The sequence below is a fragment of the Stegastes partitus genome, unplaced genomic scaffold, assembly GCF_000690725.1.
Source record: "Stegastes partitus isolate 25-593 unplaced genomic scaffold, Stegastes_partitus-1.0.2 Scaffold52, whole genome shotgun sequence".
Taxonomy (NCBI): domain Eukaryota; kingdom Metazoa; phylum Chordata; class Actinopteri; family Pomacentridae; genus Stegastes; species Stegastes partitus.
The window spans coordinates 619,466-623,762 of record NW_007577783.1 but is presented as its reverse complement, the minus strand read 5'-3'; the positions used below and the strand labels follow the sequence as shown (position 1 = coordinate 623,762).

Genomic DNA, 4,297 nt, shown 5'->3' with positions numbered 1-4,297 from the left:
GGTTTCTTCACGAGTCAAAGGTTCATGGGAAGGTAACAGTAGAGAGCAACTACTGAAAAACGTTCACATTAGATCTCAGCTTGTGTTCACCTGAAGGAATGTGTGAGAGTCTGACGTCAGCTGGATTGAGATTCTTGGCCCCAAGCCGAGATGCTGTAGTTGGCAGACAGTGAACACTTCATACCCTCACAAACACATCACCTCCACCGTGAAGCATGGCGGTGGCAGCATCATGATCATCATCACTTCATGGGAATCTCGTTTTACTTTGAAATGAAAGACTTTTTTTTCTTCTTAAATAAAAAAAAAAGGAAAACTACAAACAACTGACTGAAGTTTAACATTTAGACCATATCTAACTGGGGTTTGCAATAACATGCTGCCACTTTGGAACCTAATCAACACCAACAACACAGCTGCAAGGGAGGAGCCATAAGAAAAACTACAATCTGGGCAGAACTATCAGAGCAAAACTCCATCATTCATACACAAATTTGTGTTTTGCGACACGCTGATATTGTAGCAGACATTTAAATGGTTGAAAAGAGGCAAAGATGGGTTTTAGATGTTTAGAAAAATGCAAAGTGCAATCAAAAAGTTCTGGAACTATCCACAACATGAGCACTCAGGAACTGTCACAAGTAAGCAGGACCCGTCTTACATGCTTTTGTAGCCACTGGTAGATTTGTCTAGATATCCTAAGTCTCTGGTAGAGACTTGTGATATCTTTATTCATCCCAAACTAGAGCAGACAGTAGACATCAAATTTTTTAATCAGTCAGCAGTTCGAGATGACCAAACAACATGGTGGGTCTACGGCTACCACCAAGAGACAAAACAGCACTGTTCTCGTTTTCTAAAACCGGACAAGACACATTGGGTCAGGAGCACACCAGGAGCATGATCTTTGTGTCCTTCAACATTCACTTGGTCGTGCACCAAGAATTAGTTTGCCACCAGGGTTGACTGTCAAGGCGGAGTTCTGCTGTAATGTCATGAAGCACATTTTGCGAAAATGACCAAAACTGTGGTGAGTCACGGCGGAATGATTCCACACAGGACGTTTTGGCCACAACGACACCATTGTCATGTCCTTGCCCAAGTGAATCGATAGATTTGGTTCCCTTCCTCTTTCCCAAAATGAAATTCAAGTTGAAGGATTGCCATTAGACACAGTTTGGAGGTGCCATTACAGATAGTGTTTGGAATGATTACATGACGGGACTTCCAGGGAGTGTTGGAAGTGTTGCAGGAACTCGACATCCCAGTAGACTCCTACAATGAGGATGGCAAATTTGAATCCTTTTAGCTGCTGTTTACTGGGATTAACTGATTTACTGCTGTTTGTATAAACACGACTAATCAAAACTGCAACAGCATCATAAAATCTCAAAAACAGGCCGAGTCGCTGTCTGGTCACTTGTGCTGCAGAGTCAGTCATTAGATTCAACAGTTCACTGGTGGGACAGACCTCTTCCTTACACTTGCTGTATTGATTACACCTTTAAGACTCTGTAAGTCTTTAAATGCGTGTTTGTTGTTGGTAAAATCATTCACTCTGGGGGGCAGTCCACTCAGTCAAACCTGTTCAACCTGAGGAAATCCCCGCTCTGCTCATGATGCCAACACATTGTTGTTCACCAGTGTGAGCAGCGTCTGTACTGCTGGAGGTGTCTGTTCACTGCACTCCTCTAAGAAAAGCCTACTTTACAAAGACAGGAGATTCAACCTGACAGAGAGGCGACTCTGAAAGCAAAGGGTAAGACCATTACTCTCTCTTTTTTTTCTTCCCTCTCCTCCTAATGGCCTTCTCTCACTTCCTTTCCAAGTCGCTTTCATGGCCGAGGAGGGTGATGGAATTTCATTACTTATGATTGAAAAGCGATGGAGTTTTGAAAGCAGAATGAGATGGAAAGGTGCATTGGAAATGCCAGTATACCCTCCAGATGCCAGCAATCTAATTTACTGTCAGTGTTAATAAATGGGGAGCCACTGGATGGCACAGATAAGTTGTTATTTCACCATCAGGGTTATCACTTAATATCTGATAATGTCTGTGGGGAGCAATTGTATCCGACAGTTAAAACAGGGGGCCTCAACTCCTGGCAGGAGGAATGATCATCAGAGTGGAAGGATTGTTAATCTGTCAGATCGATGTGACTTCACTCAATAAAGTGTTCATAAAGCGACCAAAGTTTGGACTGCAATGTTAATGAGTCGCACTTGTGAAAAATGATTTCTCTTTAATGAAACCGAACAGCTCAGTGCATAATATGTTGAGTTTGGTTGTTTGGAGAGAAAAATACATTCATAGATTTATCCATCAGCTCTACACTGCTGCAGTGGCATGAAGAGGCCGGTTTAGTGAAAGTGATTTCACATCAGCGGCATGCGCTGATTTTACACAAGGAAGTCCGTGCCGTAAGAGTTGGAAGCAGGAATGTTACCTGGGTAGGTGCAAACATTCCTAAAAACAAAGTCAGATGACAAAAAAAAAGGTGGCAATCCACCGGTTCCCGGCAGAAGACATTGGCCTCAGACTTGGAGGTATTGATCCGCATCCCTGCCGCTTTGCACTCGGCTGCAAACTGTTCCAATGCATGCTGAAGGTCAGGGTCTGATGAAGCCAGCAGTACCACATCATCTGCAAAAAGCAGGGACGTGATCCTGAGATCCCCAAATTGGACACCCTCCTCACCCTGACTGCACCTTGAGATCCTGTCCATGAAAACCACAAACAGGATCAGAGACGAGGGGCAGTCCTGGTGGAGTCCAACACCCACTGGGAACGTGTCTGACTTTTTGCTGAGAATGTGGACACAGCTCGCACTTTGGTTGTACAGGGACCGATCCTCAAACCACTGTTAAATTTTTTATTTATTTTCTTTTGGTCAGAGCGAGCAGGCGTCATGGAGAGAGGCGAGAGTGAGGAGGAGGATGAACTGCACCACGACGACACGAGGCAAACTCAGCCCAGGAGCCATGAGCAGAGGGAGAGCAGGAGCTCCGGGAACAGCTGCTCCAAGAGCTGCTCCAAGAGCTGCTCCAAGAGCTGCTCCAAGTGCTGCTCCAAGTGCTGCTCCAAGTGCTGTTCGTTGACCAGGGCCTGCCTGAGGAGCGAGGAGTGCTTGTTGCTGCTGTGCACGTGCCTCGGGATCATAGGCATGATATGCGAAGGCTGTAAGTCCAAACCAAAGCAAGCAGCTGTCTTGCTCACTGCAAATGCTTGAATGTGGTAACTGCTCGCTCTGATGCCTGTCAAAAGGGGAAAATACATTTCGCTGAATCTTTTGCAAACCCTGACATTTAAAGGGTGAATGCAATTAATTTGTGTTTTTCTGTCTCTGTATATATGCACTGCAAATAAAATGCCAGCAAAGTGAAAATAAAATTGTTCATACTGAGAACTCCACATAAACATAAACTTTGTTTTACTACAAGAAAAAATGTGATTTTGTTGAATTTTCATTATCATTTTGTCCCTTTTTTTAAATTGCAGAACCGAGGCTTGGACGGCAGCACCGACTCTCCGCTGCTAATATCCTCCAACATCCTGACGGGACTCATGCTGCGTGGTGTTTCTTCTAATCTAAAGCGGGAAAATAATCAATTTGATCTGTTTTAAGTTTCCTTAATCTTAAATCCACAAGTTAATCAACAGAAATATGGTAAATGGCAAATGGACTGCACTTACACAGCACTTTTCTACCTTAGTATTGCTCAAAGCACTTTACAATGTTTTCTCAGTCACACACATTCATGCACAAATAATAAAATTTTAGAATAATTTCTGCTTGACCATTTCTGATTTCCCTCAGAATCTCATAGCATAAACTAGAGATATAGAGACCATCAGCCTAGATGCTGTGTTTGGCAGGCACTGCACATCGTCACAAACACACCATTGTGAAGCATGGTGGTGGCAGCATCATGACCATCATCATTTTGTGGGAATCTTGTTTTACTTGGAAATAAAGGACTTTTAAAAAAAAATTAAAATAAAAAAGTGACTGAAGATGTCGACTGAAGGTTTACATTTACACCATATTTAACCAGAATTTCATTCATATTTATATGAAACATTAAATGTTAAAATTCCATCTTCTTCTACATCACATTCCAGTGCAAGATGATGTTGGAGAAATTCCTTCAATCAATCAATCCATCAATCCATCAATCAATCAATCAATCAATCAATCTCAACTTTAACTTACAACTTAAAAAAAATGTCAAAATGTTTACACAAATTCGTGTTACGTGACACGCTGATATTCTAACAGAAATTTAAATGGTTGAA

General features: G+C 42.5%; 1 long non-coding RNA gene across 1 annotated transcript; it reads left to right on the top strand.

Moving 5' to 3' along the window:
* The first annotated feature begins 1,641 nt into the window (after nt 1-1,641).
* On the top strand, nt 1,642-3,928 carry LOC103352810 (uncharacterized). The gene is made up of 3 exons (XR_519977.1): nt 1,642-1,759; nt 2,896-3,180; nt 3,500-3,928. It is a non-coding gene; the product is annotated as an uncharacterized LOC103352810 (long non-coding RNA).
* Nucleotides 3,929-4,297: the final 369 nt, after the last annotated feature.